Source organism: Oncorhynchus masou, chromosome 9 (assembly GCF_036934945.1).
Source record: "Oncorhynchus masou masou isolate Uvic2021 chromosome 9, UVic_Omas_1.1, whole genome shotgun sequence".
In the NCBI taxonomy this organism is placed as follows: domain Eukaryota; kingdom Metazoa; phylum Chordata; class Actinopteri; order Salmoniformes; family Salmonidae; genus Oncorhynchus; species Oncorhynchus masou.
The window spans coordinates 16831917-16850128 of record NC_088220.1 but is presented as its reverse complement, the minus strand read 5'-3'; the positions used below and the strand labels follow the sequence as shown (position 1 = coordinate 16850128).

General features: G+C 40.4%; 1 protein-coding gene and 1 long non-coding RNA gene across 4 annotated transcripts in view; both read right to left on the bottom strand.

The window, feature by feature from the left end:
• vegfba (vascular endothelial growth factor Ba) overlaps positions 1-926 on the bottom strand; it is a 10761-nt gene extending 9835 nt beyond the window's left edge. Inside the window, exon 1 of the mRNA XM_064973310.1 lies at positions 1-926. This exon is cut by the window's left edge and continues 162 nt beyond it. The gene's annotated coding sequence lies outside the window, so the exon portion shown is untranslated.
• Positions 927-2978: 2052 nt separating this feature from the next.
• On the bottom strand, positions 2979-17431 carry LOC135545588 (uncharacterized). 3 transcript variants are annotated; one of them, XR_010456481.1, is made up of 5 exons: positions 16964-17431; positions 4913-5073; positions 4520-4636; positions 3846-4017; positions 2979-3737 (listed from the first exon to the last, which is right to left on the bottom strand). It is a non-coding gene; the product is annotated as an uncharacterized LOC135545588 (long non-coding RNA). The 3 variants fall into 3 exon arrangements; XR_010456479.1 differs by having other exon boundaries at positions 2979-4017; XR_010456480.1 differs by having other exon boundaries at positions 2979-3994.
• Between the last annotated feature and the right edge of the window lie 781 nt (positions 17432-18212).

Sequence of the window (18212 nt, the reverse complement as noted above, 5' to 3'; positions counted from 1 at the left end):
ATCTGCAGTCCTTAGGTTCCATGTTCTGGATTGACAGCCGGGGTGGCATTCCCTTTCCGTTTGTTAAGAAGGTGAAATATATTCATGTATACATACAAGTAATTATGAATCCGTCTATGGCAAATGAGTAGGCTAACACTCAAATGAGTGGCTTGAGATTGTAACTTAATTCATCAACAATTGCACAATGTATTTGTCTACAATATAACAATTTATAATCGAATGCCATCAATCGGCCAAATTATTCTTGGCAATCAAGCGCACACATATGCATTTTGCATATTGACAAATAGCCTGCATATTGACAAATAGCCTAGTTTAATAAATCTCAGTCGTTCACGTTCAATTCAATACAGTTTGGTTGCATCTATTTTACTGAGAGTTGTGTGAACTTTGAATGATGGCCCCCAATATTCCAAAGCCAGAGGTTCGGGTATGTAAACCGGTTACATTCGCCCATTGTTGGCCAGAAACCCGTGAAACGGTCCGTGGTTGAGCGTCAGTAGTAGCGTGACTACAGGTCCATTTATAGTCCCGATAAGATATTTTGCGATATTGTATCCTTGTCTCTAAAAACGTTTAAAAAGGACAAAAATCACTTATTTACGATTCAACACTAATGTCTTGAATCACAGAGGCTACGGTGCCGAACGCACATCTCATGACACTGCGCAGCCTATCCACAGCGGTGTCTCGGAGAAATAGCCGAGATGACGTTTCGTTGAAGACGCATGTGCCGCCGCGACTTATCCTTTTGTCCTCCTTGATAATAACATATAGAAGTTAATGGTGCAAGAGCAGTCCACAAAGAGAAGGGTCCTTGACAGCGTCTCTTGGTCTGTTATGATTGGTTGCTCATGTCCTTTGCCCTTCAGATCACAATTAAAAGGCGCACTCCACTCGACGCACTCCGAATTCCGCGTAACCTTTGCACTGCCAACTTTTTCAAAATGACATGGACGCACCCGCACACTGGACACAGGTGAACGTCGCCCTTCAATTCGTCATTCAGCAGGTCAATCAATAATTTACCACTTCACTTTCTCAGCCACATAATACATTTTATAATAACGATACAATAAAGAGGGTCATTTTATTGCACTAAGATCTCTTTATATCATTCACCCAAATCCACATCCAAGCTCTCACAGACAGACACATAAAACACACAGACCACTAACTGATCACCCCCAGTGAATTGATATTAATCATTTATTTGGTTGGAATAATACATTTGCACAACTAATTTAAGTCACAGTCAGAGGCTTACAAAACCTTGATCAGCAGCCCAGACCGTATAGTGAACCCTGTCTCCCATCAGTTTGTCTTTACATCGACAGAAGAGTCTCTGTCAGCTTGGTGTGTTTTGGTTATGAGGGGGCACTTGTGCACTACATAGGGGATGTCGGTATGTGGGGACCTGTTATCTGCTGTGGTTTCAGCTAAGGGCTTGAGAAACAACACAAGGCCATAGAGTCATTAACACACACTGCATCCCTCGCTCACTCCCAAACCTGACAGGACATGCGAGCGTGGAATCAGGTGAGAAACAAAGTCAAAATGAAACATTGGAGGTTGTTGGTTGAGATCAGAGGAACAGTGTTTACTCATTTATTCATAATTTCATGACTCCACGACACCGTGAAGAGTTAAGGTTGTCATTTAACATCACTGAAACACAATCTGTGACTTATGGTAAGTGTCGGTTGGCCGTCACCACAGCAATAAATTAAATACATTTCTAATCTTAGTGGCACTTCAGTACTTTCCATAGTAAATTAACATTCCTAAAATGAATTATTCAACATCAGAGAAGTGTACAATTAAATACCATTTTAAAAAGTCCTAATATGACTTAATTGTCAAAATGTCTCTTGATTCCATGTCCTTTCAATGGGAAAGTATATAGTATATCTAAGGACAGTTGTTCCTCATCACATAACCAGGAAAAGCAGAAGGCCCTAAATATTGCATGTAGGTAACATTGTCAGGAAAAACTCCTGTCCCGAACAGTATATTTTTATGACTGTATTTGGGTCCACCATGGGCCCAGTAGCAGAGTCAAGAGATCCATGATATCATTGACACACAGAGCAATGACTGAATCCCAGTGGTTCAAGGGCAGCTGTGCAGAGCACCCCCTTTCTGTCATTAAGGGATTCTACCTTTGATTAAAGTCTTTACAGTACGGAACCATAGACTTACATTACGCAACCATAGACTTACATTACGGAACCATAGACTTACATTACGCAACCATAGACTTACATTACGGAACCATAGACTTACATTACGCAACCATAGACTTACATTACGCAACCATAGACTTACATTACGCAACCATAGACTTACATTACGGAACCATAGACTTACATTACGGAACCATAGACTTACATTACGCAACCATAGACTTACATTACGGAACCATAGACTTACATTACGGAACCATAGACTTACATTACGGAACCATAGACTTACATTACGGAACCATAGACTTACATTACGGAACCATAGACTTACATTACGGAACCATAGACTTACATTACGGAACCATAGACTTACATTACGCAACCATAGACTTACATTACGGAACCATAGACTTACATTACGGAACCATAGACTTACATTACGGAACCATAGACTTACATTACGGAACCATAGACTTACATTACGCAACCATAGACTTACATTACGCAACCATAGACTTACATTACGCAACCATAGACTTACATTACGCAACCATAGACTTACATTACGCAACCATAGACTTACATTACGCAACCATAGACTTACATTACGCAACCATAGACTTACATTACGCAAACATAGACTTACATTACGGAACCATAGACTTACATTACGGAACCATAGACTTACATTACGGAACCATAGACTTACATTACGGAACCATAGACTTACATTACGGAACCATAGACTTACATTACGGAACCATAGACTTACATTACGGAACCATAGACTTACATTACGGAACCATAGACTTACATTACGGAACCATAGACTTACATTATGGAACCATAGACTTACATTACGGAACCATAGACTTACATTACGGAACCATAGGCTTACATTACGGAACCATAGACTTACATTACGGAACACTGAAGTTTACAATATCTGGAATGCCCCATCTCCAGTGGGCAAATTCACACAGTCTTGTTGAGACTGCCTCTGAACGGCCGTGGGGGAAACAGCATGTCACGGGTATGCAAACCAATTCGCAACTGGCTAACAGGAGTCTTGGTTCCATCCAATAGCGGAAGAGATGTGCTGCTAATGACCTACTGCTGTTAGTCTTGTGATACCAGACCAAACCTCCACAACGTATTCTCCTCCTGGAGAAACCTAGAATGGCTGTGGGGCGAGGCTTTACTGTGACAAAGACATGTACCCCATTACTGTCTCCGTTTCACCCAGGTATTACACACTTGTTTTTTAACTCCTTGGCTTAGTATCCAAGGTCCAAGCAAACGAGAACTGTGCACATCATCAACGTCTGCCACAAATCACTGAAAAAGTTAACTACTCCTAGCTCAATCAACCGTTCACTCCCCTTCCTGAATGACTCCATTCCTCTTCCGAGGTGTTCGGCCAAATCAATCCCCCTTGTTTTACGATGTGCTCGTATTCTACTAAACTCCTACTTGTTGCAAGTGATTTTGTATTTCTCCTGAGAATTCTGTCTGAGAATCTCTGTCTGCTTCTTAAACCCGTTCACTCTGTGAATCAAAATGAAGAAATATATAAATCAGTTCCAGCCTCAGGTATTTCACACCAACAAATCATGTCAATACATATTCCATGCAATGTGGATTATTACTACTAACCTAACTAGAACAGTGTAATAAAAGACGTAATAAGTTATAATCCATGCAATATGTTTATGACTTCTTTCCCACACCGTGCCCTCATTGTAGATCTGCTTGATGACCTGTTCTTCTCGTCCGTCTGGTTGTTATGGACAGACTCTAACTGTCTGTGTGACCGGAAGAGAGAGACCTGTCAGACATCACAGACATACACACAGCACACAGAGGAATATCGTTGGCAGATGAATTGGCATTTTGATTATTATTCATGTTTTATTATTCTGTACTAGTACAAATGTAAGTCATATACCAGGAAAAGTTGAATCTCTACAATCAACAAAAGTGCTGCCAAGTCAACGTGCAAAAACACAGATTACCAGATCTATGACAGCATAACCTGGGTCTGAGCCAGGGGCACCTGTGCCTACAGACAGACAGTTATTGGAGTTTACAGGCTATTTAGTCTACACTATGAATGAGTAACAAAATAGTAATAACAATAATAGGCAATTGTGACATTTTGGCACAGATGTTTGTCATAATTCAGAAATGCTTTAGGTTTAGGAGTGACAGATTACGTTCCTAGAACGTGACAAAATTACTGCATTTCTTATTTAACTATGAGAGTGTACATACATACAGAATCAATGTCCAATCATCAATTTCCCTCTGATCTTTCCCCATGATGTTACCTGAAGAGAAGCTCAGTCACATGATGAGCATACAGTAGCTAATTATTCTAAAGTTCATCTTCCTCCCCCACTCCTCAGGTTGACAGGGTTTGAACTGATCCTGGTAGCGCATACTCTCTTGAGAGAGAGAGAGACAGAGACAGAGAGAGGGGGGAGGGAGAGCCAGAGAGAGGGAGGGGGAGAGCCAGAGAGAGGGAGGGAGAGAGCCAGAGAGAGGGAGGGAGAGAGCCAGAGAGAGGGAGGGAGAGAGCCAGAGAGAGGGAGAGAGAGGGGGAGACAGAGAGAGAGAACAGAGAGAGAGGGACAGAGAAATAAATAAAAGGTAAATAAAACTATTTTTCAAAGTGTTTATGAACTCTGGAGGGCTGTGTGTATGTGTGTGTGGTTACATACCTGGGGTTGTGTGGAGGTGGGTCTGAAGGACTGTCCCCCGGTAAAAGGGTGCCGTAGCTGCAGGTCGTACTCTCTCCGGGACACCTCCTTACTCAGCACCCTGTAGGCCTCGTTCAGCTCCACAAACTGGCCATGCAGCCCCGGGTTAGACAGGGCACTGTCTGGGTGCATTTGGTAGAGAGACAAGAAGCAGTGAGGATTACTGATGAAAAAAAAACAATAGACACCAGCACACTGTTGACTGCTCCCGCTGTTTCAGTCAGTGTGAGATGGATGTGTGCACACTACTTTCGAGCAGTCAGGATAAGGATTAGGACAAATCAGGGTTACTACAGTACCTGCACACAGACAGCACAGGAGGCTGCTGAGAGGAGGACGGCTGATAAGACTGGCCGGAACGGAGCAAATGGAATGGCATCAAACACCTGGAAACCATGTGTTTGATGTATTTATTACCATTCCACTGACTCCGCTCCAGTCATTACCACAAGCCCGTTCTCCCAAATGAAGGTGTCACCAACCCCCTGTGACAGACAGACACGTACTGTGCTACTGTGTAGCTTCAAACTGGAGAAAACTCATGTACTGACGAGAGGTCGACCGATTATGATCTTTCAATCGCCGAACTGATTATTGGAGGACCAAAAAAAGCCAATACCAATTAAATCGCCCGATTTGTATGTATATATTTGTAATAATGACAATTACAACAATACTGAATGAACAATGAACACTTATTTGAACTTAATATAATACATAGATTTAATCTATTTAGTCTCAAATAAATAATTAAACATGTTCTGTTTGGTTTAAATAACGCAAAAACACAATGTTGGAGAAGAAAGTAAAAGTGCAATATGTGCCATGTAAATAAGCTAACGTTTAAGTTCCTCGCTCAGAACATGAGAACATATGAAAGATGCTGGTTCCTTTTAACATGAGTCTTCAATATTCCCAGTTAAGAAGTTTTAGGTTGTAGTTATTATAGGAATTATGACCCGTCGGCTATTTCTCTCTATACCATTTGTATTTAATTTACCTTTGACTATTGGATGTTCTTATAGGCACTTTAGTATTGCCAGCCTAATCTCTGTAGTTGATATAATTGAAGTCATAAACAGGGCTGTGCTTCAAGCATTGCAAAGAGCTGCTGGCAAACGCAGTAAAGTTCTGTTTGAATTAATGCTTATGAGCCTGGTTCTGCCTACCACCGCTCAGTCAGACTGCTCTATCAAATATCAACTCATAGACTTAATTATAATGTAATAAACACACAGAAATACGAGCCTATGGTCATTAATATTGTCAAATCCGGAAACTATCATTTCGAAAACAAAACATGTATTCTTTCAGTGAATAAACATTTATCTTACAAAGGAGTTGTTTAATCTAATTACTTAACTAGTTATCTGTACATGGAATTGCATATTTGGTTTATTTGACCATTTCTTTCTCTAATCTTTACAGGAAAATGCCACTAATGTAGAAGGAACAAATCATATGTGAAGAATGCAACAAAGATGCAGAATCATCTGGCCAAGTGCATAAAGTTCCCTCAGCGTGACAACAAGCAACCACTGGCAAAAGTCCCTCTACTTCTATTTGAGGTGAAAATAATGAATCAGACACCTTATCGATAGCAACAGCTCATGGTCCTCCTGGAATCAGAAGGTTTTTTTACTCAATGGAGGAACGTAGTCAGAGAAATGCTGATTCATGTGTCATGATATGACCCTTTTTGGGTGTAGATCGTGGCTCCCCCAAACTCTCTCGATTACTCTCTCTCGCCGAAACCAGGTTGAGTACATCAGGTCATAAACACCGGATAGAAACTACCATGCATTATTCAGAGAGAGAGAGAGAGAGAGAGAGAGAGAGAGAGAGAGAGAGAGAGAGAGAGAGAGAGAACAAAGAACTTCACTTGGCCAAACTCCTAAATCCCAAAATGTGAGAATTAAACAATCTTTCTATTTTTGAGAATGTGGGAATCCGTAGACACTTAAGGGACATTTATGTTGAGTGTGTTTCATTTGGTGATCTCATGAAGGACAAGAACACACACATAATGGTATCTCTTAAAGTGTGAATTTCCCAGCTGTAAGGTTTACATCTAAATATTGTGAAACGTATGTGATTAAACATGGAACTATTTGTGAAAATATGTAATGTGATGTTAACCTTCTAAATGAGAGTATGGGTTTTTTATATCAATATTAACTAGCCAGTGGCCCCGCCCACGTGAGCAGAGACATTGCGCCGGCTTCATGGAACCGCCCTTTTCTACTGAAACGTATAAAACCCACTCCTGGTGAAATTCACACCAGACCACACAAACCCAGGTGTAAGCTAAGGTTGCAAATGGTTGAATTTCTAAGACCAAAACATGCCGGGGGACGCTGGTGTGTGAAGTGGTTTAAACTACAACTCTACCAAAGGACAAGACTATACCACGTGGAGCATTGGCTACACAGCTGGAAATGGTTAAACTTAAGACTATCGATCCCTACAGAATAAGAGCAAATCTTAGACGTATAATTACTAATCTGACACTAAAAATTACGTAAACCTAGGATGAGAATAGACTACCGCCGAAGCACCTATCCTATGAAAACATTTCTGAATGGTACTTTGAAGTATCCATTCTAACCAGGAAAGACTGTGACTTCAATGAAAGTTAACCAGAGACTCTGATGAACCCTACAGCACGAATTGAGTATTCCAACAGAGAAGACAATAACAACATACGGGCGTAAATATATATACACATTACATTTATTCTCGAATGAGTGGCCGTTCATGTGCAAAGGATTAGCATTTCAATTAATATAATTATAGACTGTGTGTAGTGAATCCATGTTGCCTTTCCCGCTCTTTCTCAGTCCACACCCCCTTCCCTTTGTCTACTAAACCGTCATATTGGCTTAGCCCACTAGGGACTTTTCCATCATGGTTAGTAACCAATACCTACTATTTGTTTTTATGTATTTCTGTGATTATTTAGTTAGTTAGTAAATAAATATTCAAGCAAATTTGTATATTGGTGATTCATAATTTATGCTAGGGTTTGTGGAGATAATCAATCATTTTTACGACTTTCAGATGAGACTGATAGAAGGTAAAGAATAATTAATGATTGACCGCTATTGATATAAAAGATCTTCAGATCTTTAAGAGTGGATTCGGAAGATAGCCGCTCTATATAATCAAATGCTTCCGTGGTGCCCCGGATTCCTAATGAGTTAGTTATTGCCTGATTAATTTAATCAAATAATTCAAAGTTAGGTAATCGATTTGAAAATAGCATGTTATTTAATTTAATCACTGTAAAGACACAACAAATGTCTTGCTCGAGCTGTGTACGCAACTGGTTCACCTAGAAATTACGTAAACCTAGGACGAGAACAGACTACCGCCGAAGCATCTATTCTATGAGAACATTTCTGAATGGTACTTTGAAGTATCCATTCTAACCACTCTGTCTATATGCTATGTCTTGTTGATTAATGTGCACTGTCCCTGTAAAAATAAAATAAACTCAAACCTCTGCTGTGATGCTCACAGGCATTGTGTATTGGAAGAGATTTCTGAATCTTCTTCGCCCAGCATACACCCATCCAACCAGACATGCTTTATCTACTAATTTGCTGAATACAGAGTTCAACAGAGTTCAAGGGGTCAAGCAAATCATAGAGAAAGCAGACTGTATTGCAATCATCTCTGATGGGTGGTCAAATGTTCGTGGGCAAGGAATAATTAACTACATCATCTCCACCCCTCAACCAGTATTCTACAAGAGCACAGACAAGGGACAACAGACACACCGGTCTCTACATTGCAGATGAGCTGAAGGCAGTCATCAATGACCTTGGACCACAGAAGGTATTTGCACAGGTGACAGACAATGTTGTGAAAATGAAGGCTGCTTGGTCTAAAGTGGAGGAGTCCTACCCTCACATCACACCCATTGGCTGTGCTGCTCATGCATTTATTCTGCTCCTCAAGGACATCATGGCACTGAAAACAATGGATACACTCTACAAGAGAGCCATGGAAAGGGTTAGGTATGTGAAGGGTCATCAAGTTATAGCAGCAATCTACCTCACCAAGTAACACCCGTTGGGGTGGTGTTGTCATCATGTTTGACAGTCTCCTGGAGGGGAAGGAGTCTCTTCAAGGAATGGCCATATCACAGTCTGCCGATATGGACAGCCCCATCAAGAGGATCCTCCTGGATTATGTATTTTGTGAGAGAGCGGTAAGCAGCCTGAAACTCCTGAAACCTATAGCAGTAACATTGCACAGACTGAGGGAGACAATGCCATCCTGTCTGATGTTCAGACTCTGCTTGCAGATATAAGAGAAAAAAATCTGTACTGCCCTGCCCACTTCACTGTTGCTCCAAGCAGAGGAAACTGCAGTTCTGAAATACATCAAAAAGCGTGAAGACTTCAGCCTGAAGCCCATCCATGCCACAGTGTACATGTTGGACCCCAAGTATGTTTGCAAGAGCATCCTGTCTGGTGCAGAGATCAACAAGGCCTATGGTGTCATCACTTCCGTGTCTCTACACTTCCGTGTCTACACTTCCAAGCAACGGCTTTGGGATGGAGATGCAATATGGCAGTTGTGCCAACATACCTCATCAGCCACCTGGTGGAAGGAACTTTGTGGATCTGAGGCTCTTTCCCCTGTTGCCTCCATCATCCTCCAAATCCCACCAACATCAGCCACCTCAGAGCGCAACTGGTCCTTGTTTGGGAACAGGAACGTACACACGGGAACACACACACGGGAACACACACAGGCACACACACGGGCACACACACACGGGCACACCACGCTGACCAATACAAGGGTTGAAAAATTGGTGGCCATCTGGGCAAAATTGAGGCTTTTTGAGCCTGACAATGAGCCATCCTCAACAAGGTTGAAAAGTGACAGTGAAGATGAGGCCTCAGAGTCTGATGTTCAAGAGGTGGATATTGAGGAGGTTCAGGGAGAAGACAAGGAAGCCTGAGAGGAAGACAACCAAAGCTTTAGTTTCTAGACTATCATTTTACAGATGTATTTTAAAAGGTTTTTGGGAGATGCGATGGATCATTGGGAATCATTCAATATTCCCTTTCTTTGTTGTTCAGTGAAATCATCTCATGTGAAGAGTCAACTCATTTAATTAAAGTTCAATTTTTAACAAATGTTTTATATATTTTTTCTATTGGAAGGATTTAATAATTTGCAATTATATTTACTTAAGGTAAAAGGTTTGTTTGTCTCCATATGATATGGTAAATATATCCAATAGAAAAAATATCTACATTTAAAATGGTATTAATATTCATTTGCATATATTCCTGTTAATTCCCACGGAAAGTTTCCACCTCGGACTATTCCCCAAAATGTGCAACTCTACTGGGGGGGCTTTGCTGGTGACACGGAGGGTGATTTATTTAGAATTCAAGGCACACTTAACCAGTATGGCTACCACAGCATTCTGCAGCGATACGCCATCGCATCTTGTTTGCGCTTAGTGGGACTGTCATTTGTTTTTCAACAGGACAAAGACCCAACACACCTCCAGGCTGTGTAAGGGTTATTTGACCAAGAAGGAGAGTGATGGAGTGCTGCATCAGATGACCTGGCCTCCACAATCACCCAACCTCATTCCAATTGAGATGGTTTGGGATGAGTTGGACCGCAGAGTGAAGGAAAAGCAGCCAACAAGTACTCAGGATATATGGGAGCTCCTTCAAGACTGTTGGAAAAGCATCGCAGGTGAAGCTAGTTGTGAGAATGCCAAGAGTGTGCAAAGCTGTCATCAAGGCAAAGGGTGTCTACTTTGAAGAATCTGAAATATATTTTGTTTAACACTTTTTGGGCTACTACATGATTCCATGTGTGTTATTTCATCGTTTTGATGTCTTCACTATTACTGTACAATGTAGAAAATAGTCAACATAAAGAAAAACCCTTAATTGAGTTGGTGTGTACAAACTTTTGACTGGTGCTGTATATTAACAGTTGAAGTTTACATACACTTAGGTTGGAGTCATTAAAACTAGTTTTTCAACCATTCCATAAATGTCTTGTTAACAAACTATAGTTTTGGCAAATCGGTTAGGACATCTACTTTGTGCATGACACAAGTAATTTTTACAACAATTTACAGACAGATTATTTAACTTATTCACAATTCCGGTGTCTCAGAAGTTTACATACACTAAATTGACTGTTCCTTTAAACAGCTTGGAAAATTCCAGAAAATTATGTCATGGCTTTAGAAGCTTCTGATAGGCTAATTGACATCATTGGAGTCAATTGGAAGTGTACCTGTGGCTGTATTTCAAGGCCGACCTTCAAACTCAGTGACTCTTTGCTTGACCTCATGGGAAAATCAAAAGAAAACCACCAAGACCTCAGAAAAGAAATTGGAGACCTCCACAAGTCTGGTTCATTCTTGGGAGCAATTTCCAAACGCCTGAAGGTACCACGTTAATGAATACAAACAATAGTACGCAAGTATAAACACCATGGGACCACGCAGCTGTCATACCACTCAGGAAGGAGACGCATTCTGTCTCCTAGAGATGAACGTACTTTGGTGCGAAAAGTGCAAATCAATCCCAGAACAACAGCAAAGGAACTTGTGAAGATGCTGGAGGAAACAGCTACAAAAGTATCTATATCCACAGGAAAACAAGTTCTATATCGACATAACCTGAAAGGCCGCTCAGCAAAGAAGAAGCCACTTTTCCAAAACCGCCATAAAAAAGCCAGACTACGGTTTGCAACTGCACATAGGGACAAAGATCGTACTTTATGGAGAAATGTCCTCTGGTCTGATGAAACAAAAATATAACTTTTTGGCCATAATGACCATCGTTATGTTTGGAGGAAAAAGGGGGAAGCTTGCAAGCCGAAGAACACCATCCCAACCATGAAGCATGGGGGTGGCAGAATCATGTTGTGGGGGTGCTTTGCTGCAGGAGGTTCTAGTGCACTTCACAAAATAGATGGCATCATGAGAAAAAAAGTATGTGGCTATATTGAAGCAACATCTCAAGACATCAATCAGGAAGTTAAAGTTTGGTCGCAAATGGGTCTTCCAAATGGACAATGACCCCAAGCATACTTCCAAAGTTGTGGCAAAATGGCTTAAGGACAACAAAGTCAAGGTATTGGAGTGGCCATCACAAAGCCCTAACCTCAATCTTATAGAAAATCGGTGGGCAGAACTGAAAAAACATGTGCGGGCAAGGAGGCTTACAAACCTGACTCCGTTCCACCAGCTCTGTCAGGAGGAATGGGCCAAAACTCACCCAACTTATTGTGGGAAGCTTGTGGAAGGCTACCCGAAACGTTTGACTTAAGTTAAAGAATTTAAAGGCAATGCTACCAAATACTAATTTAGTGTATGTAAACTTCTGACCCACTGGGAATGAGATTAAAGAAATAAAAGCTGAAATAAATCATTCTCTCTAGTATTATGCTGACATTTCATATTCTTAAAATAAAGTAGTGATCCTAACTGACCTAAAATGGAATTTTTACTCAGATTAAATGTCAGGAATTGTGGAAAAACTGAGTTTAAATGTATTTGGCTGTAGGTGTATGTAAACTTTCGACTTCAACTGTATATATTTATTTTTGCATGTTAATTTGGCCTTAATACGTGTCACATTTCAGTTTGCAAACAAGGTAAAAAAATGTTTATAAATCACTGAGTTAATAAAGCCGCACACAAACATGGTCGTTCATTTGCTTTCTTAAGGCAGCTCGAACATGCAGGTGTTCCAGCCGAGCTCAGTGCTTTCTGTGGTGGTGGGACAGCCCGCGGAAAATACGGAGCGTAGGGGTTGGTAGTGTTTTTTAGTTGCGCTGTGATTGGCTCAGTGTTCTGTCACTCATGGGGACACCACGTCACTGCAAAATCTACGGGGAGAGCTCGAAAAGTCAAGCCCCTTGGGTGCTTCCATAGAGTTACATTAGAATTGCCCATCCAAGAAGGCTCAATGTCATTGGCCACAGATTAAATGACAAAATCATATTATATCTACCATAGCTTTGATTGGACTGATCAAACTTAGCTAGCAAGCTAGCTTTATCATGAATCAAATTGACAATCTACTGGCAAATAACTTTCAAACCTTGTCATATGAAGATAAAACACAATACAGATACAAATGTATCGGTGTTCATAAATATTACACAACAAGTTGGAAATCGCAAATACAACAATGAGTGGTTTGGAAGGAATCAGTGGCTAACTGCAAGCGTTGCAATGCAATCACTAGCCTGCTATTCAGTGGAGTGGGTGTGTGGTCCAAGTCTGGGCTTTAGGGTCTCTTTTCCAAGCTTAAAATAATAAACATTCAACACCGGTCATAATGTCAATCCAGCATGACTTCTGCTGTATTCAAAACAACTGGAAACTCGAAAATCTCAGACTTCAGTGAACTCAAGACAACTGTGAACTTAAATGGTCATCCAACTCAGAATTCCAAGTCAGAAACTCTGACCTCTTTTTAGAGCTCCGACTTGAAGATTCCTGATTCGACCTTGTTTTTTTCAGTTCCCAGTTGTCTTGAAAGCGCCATAAATCCAGAGAATGCCAGACTTTGATGCAAAAATTTGCCCTTAAGGACCGCCGTGCCACCTTCCTGTTCAAGTGAGCACAGCACAACAAGGTGAGTCCAAAAATGTATTGTATGCTGCTGCATAAATTATGTAATATGCCAGGGAGATATGTATACTGTAGCTAAGAAAGTAATACTAAGTGTATGGTGTGTAGTAAGCGGTTAGTAGCCTTACCCTAATCATTTGGTCCCTTTTTCCCTCCTAACTTAGCCTACTGTTCTGACTTGGTGGTGCACATGTAGCCTGTAGCCTGTTTTTAGAGAAATGTCATCATTGAATATTGTAAGAGCTTTTATTGTCTGCTTATATGCCCCCTTTATTTATCCTACGGTTCTGACTTGGTGTACAGGGAGAATACTGTAAGAATGGCCCATGTTCTGAATTCTGTTGCTGTATATTTCAAAAGTGCTGAACCAATAGTTATATTGACTACGTCCGTCCTAGCTCGCTTATTAATGTCTTAATCAAAATTACGGATTGCCTCATATCCGCTCGTCGCCCCTTATGCCATAATTTGTACATCTTAACTGTCAGTATAAACCACATTTGTTCAAGCAAGTCAGCCATATCAGCATTTATTTTTAAAGGCAGTAAATGTTTAAAAGGCTGAATTAACCGTTGTCGCTGCCAGACAAGGCTCCGCTGATAACCTGGTGTAGCCGTGGTAAGGATTCACTCCATGGTGCTGAAAAGAAATATCTGCTGTTGGGACAGCTTTATGTAGGCCCTAACAGTTTGTGGGCACTGTTTGTCACTGTTATAGTGCAATTAATATATTGTTTAGTGTTGTGTCCTGTAGTGCCTTTGCTGGCATGCATCGAAGAAAAAATGCAGAGTTTTCCCCACCAAGACTAACATGCTAAAATTGCCACTGCTCATATATATACACTGGTAAACATACTGTACAGCCCTGTTAACATAGAGATCCTCACAACACCAAAATATAATATACATGAACACCGTGGGAATGCCATGTTGGAAGAAGGTAGAAAAATACTGTGCAAGAGTGCACTCGTGTGGTGGGACAGAGATGCTGCAATATAAACCATCATGCAGCAAAACCTAAATCTGTGCTGCTTGAACTGTGCCTTTCCTACATTTACTAAGAATATGAAGCTTTTAAATGGCAGACGAGGAGATTGTCGTACCTTTTTTGATTTGTCAAAAAATGCATTCTTTATTTGCTCCAGTGAGGCATCAGGTTTTACACCAGGAAGGTTGTAATAATTTACTGCCACTAATTAAACAGAATGACCACACAGTGCTGGGATCACAGGCCTGGACTGGCAAGCTTTTAACAACTGAGGAATCATTGTGTAAGACAAATCAGAAAGGCTAAATCGGATTATTATGTAACCGCTTATTCAGATTGTAATGGGAACCTGGCAAAATTCTGGAAAGCTGTCAAATATCTTAAGGGTTCTACTTCATCCTCTCTGCCACAACAAATTAATTCAGACACTGGCCTCATTAAGGGGAAAAAATTACATCATTGATTTATTTTATCACCATTTGATTTCAGCGGGCTATCTCTTTGAAAGAACTTCTAAGCCAATTCACAATGATATTGGGCTGGATGCTGATAGTGTAAACTTTCTGCATGATCACAGAAATTATAGTTGGTACAGCTTTTCTTTTAGGCTATTTACAGAAAAAGGAGACCTGGATGCTTTGTGGGCAATAGACAACAAGAGATCCACAGAGGCTAACCAATTGAATCCAGGTCTGCCTATCATTGTTGGCTCAATAACTCACATTTTTTATTTAACATTGTTATCAGGAAATATTCCAAAAGTATGTAAATCAGCTCTTGTGCAGCTACTCCATAAGGACGGGGATAGTAGTGATCTTCATCATTATCACCCCATTTCAAGGATTCCTTGTCTAGCTAAGATTCTTGAAACCTTGGTAAATGTACAACTTTGCTATTTATTATCTGAATTTGTTTTATTTGGAATGTAAACCAATCAGGGTTTAGGCCTGGACATACCACTATTACATCAACCACTTTAGTTGTTCATGATCTTGTCAACTGCTTTAGACACTAAAATGAAATGTGCTGCTTTGTTTGTGGACCTGTCAAATGCTTTTGATACTGTTGATCATGCTATTTTACTGAATAAGTTGTCCTCAATAGGCCTGAGCTCTGACGCCTGTTCTTGGTTTCATGATTATCTTAATGACAGAACTCAGACCATCGTGATTGATGGGGTTAAGTCTAAACTTCTTGAAGTACATAAAGATGTACCACAGAGGTCGATTTTGGGACCTTTTCTCTTCCCTATTTATATAAACACCATTGGTCAATCTGTTAAAAATTGTGAACTTAATCTATATGCGGATGATACTATTATGTATGCTACTTCCCCAACTGTTGATCTGGCTGTACTAAAACTAGTCAGATTTTATAGCCATGCAGAAATCCCTTGCTGGTTTAAAACTTGTGCTTAATACAGGCAAAGCGAAATACATGTTGTTTTCAAACTCTCAAAAGAATGTTTCAGATGAACTCCATGTTCACTCATTAGATGGTTGTCCAATCGAACGTGTTCCCACATATAAATACTGAGGCATTTGGATTGATGTGTATTTGACATTTTAAAAAACATATATACTGAACAAAAATATAAACACAACATGTAAAGTGTTGGTCACATGTTTCATGAGCTGAAATAAAAGATGTTCCATGGGCACAAACACGTATTTCTCTAAAATGTTGTGCACAAATTTCTTTAAATCCCTGTTAGTCAGCATTTCTCCTATACCAAGATAATCCATTCACCTGACAGGTGTGGAATATCAAGAAGCGTATAAAACAGCAAGATCATTACACAGATGCACCTTGTGCTGGGGTCAATAAAAGACAACTACAAAATGTGTAGTTGTCATACAAACGCCACAGATGTCTCAAGTTGAGGGAGCTGCAATTAGCATGCTGACTGCAGGAATGTCCACCAGAGCGGTTGGCAGAGAATTTCATGTTCATTTCTGTAACATAAGCTGCCTCCAAATTCGTTTTAGGGAATTTGGCAGTACATCAAACCAGCCTCACAACCGTGTATTAGATCCTGTGGGCGAGCGGTTTGCTGATGTCAACATTGTAAACAGAGTGCCATTTTGAATGCACAAAAATACCGAGACGAGATCCAGAGGCCCATTGTGAGATGCATATCTGTATTCCCAGTCATGAGAAATCCATAGATTAGGGCCTAATGAATGTATTTGAATTTCCTCATTAAATTGTTGCATGTTAAGTTTATATTTTTGTTCAGTATTAGCGGTGGCTATAAGCTTGCTAGCTAACTCGACTAAAGACACTGGGCTAAGCTTTTGACCTATGATGTCACGTGGCAAAACAAGTATTTGAACAACAAAAAAGCAATGGTGAATTGCAAGGGTAGAGAAGCATAGACGTACCGAAATGTTGTACTTTCTTCGCATCATAACAAATATACTGGGGATTGTGCTGGGGTGTAATCATTATACCGATTCTGTTGCGTTTACGCCAAACGCAAACTATAGTTTATATTGGACAAATTCAGGTAGGTCCCTCCCCATTTCGTTCCGTTTGCAACCGATAACAAAATATCTGTTCTTAGTGGACACATTCAGGACGTTAGCGCACTGTTTCACTCCTTTTCAGATCGTTTATTCCATACTGAACACGACCACACACTACTGCACGTTTTGGGGTTAACCCTTCCATGTCTTTTTATTCTCTACAAGATAATGCCTCATTGTTTCTCTTCTGGCTAATAACAAAAAATACGCACATTTAATGCATTTCACACACTTTTGAGTTTTTCTTCAACAACCAAAAAATAGTATTTTACTCATCAATGCATTCACAGCAGTTTACTTCAATCAGCTGTAGAAGTGGGCGGTGCTGACCGGATTGTTATGACTCGTCCACTAAATCACTTCCTGGACTTTTAAGACCACATATTTTGTCAGTTACTAGTATCTTTGCATTTATGTCTCTCAGCGACCAATTTTTAAATATGTTTCTAACTTTACCAAACGCTCGAGGCTTTGGTTCAGGCAGCGTCCATTCCATAAAAGTAATCTATATGTTCGTTAAGGCTTGACTTGTTTATGCTATAGCAGTGGAAGGAAGCTATTGGTAAGGATCAATCTTTCAAACTATAGCCGTATTTGTGTCATTAATAAATTAGCTTGTCAGAACAAGATGCTGGGTTCAAACGGTCAAACTAACTTTAGCGAGAAGCTGATTGAACTAGCTAGCTACTAGCCCAAGATGTACTCTTACGGAGCCTAACGTTACTCCTTGGTTGCCAGATTCAGTATACCTCTGAAAATAACCTAGAAGTCCTTGGACTTAAGGAGTAACGTTAGGCTCCGTAAGAGTACATCTTTGGCTAGTAGCTAGCTAGTTCAATCAGTTTCTCGCTAAAGTTAGTTTGACCGTTCAGTCCCGGCACTTTGTTAGTGACAAGCTAATTTATCAATGACTTATGATGCTAGAAATGTACCGTTATTGGGAATTCACGTTTAGATGGAGTTTTGGCTGTTTTGACTTTGAGAGCCACTTCGCCCTTTAAACAGAACATGTAAGGTCCTTGGACTGTAAGGAGTAACGTTAGACTCCTTTAGTTCAATATTGGGCTAGGTAAAACTATCCTTCCTCAATTTGAAAATGATCTTC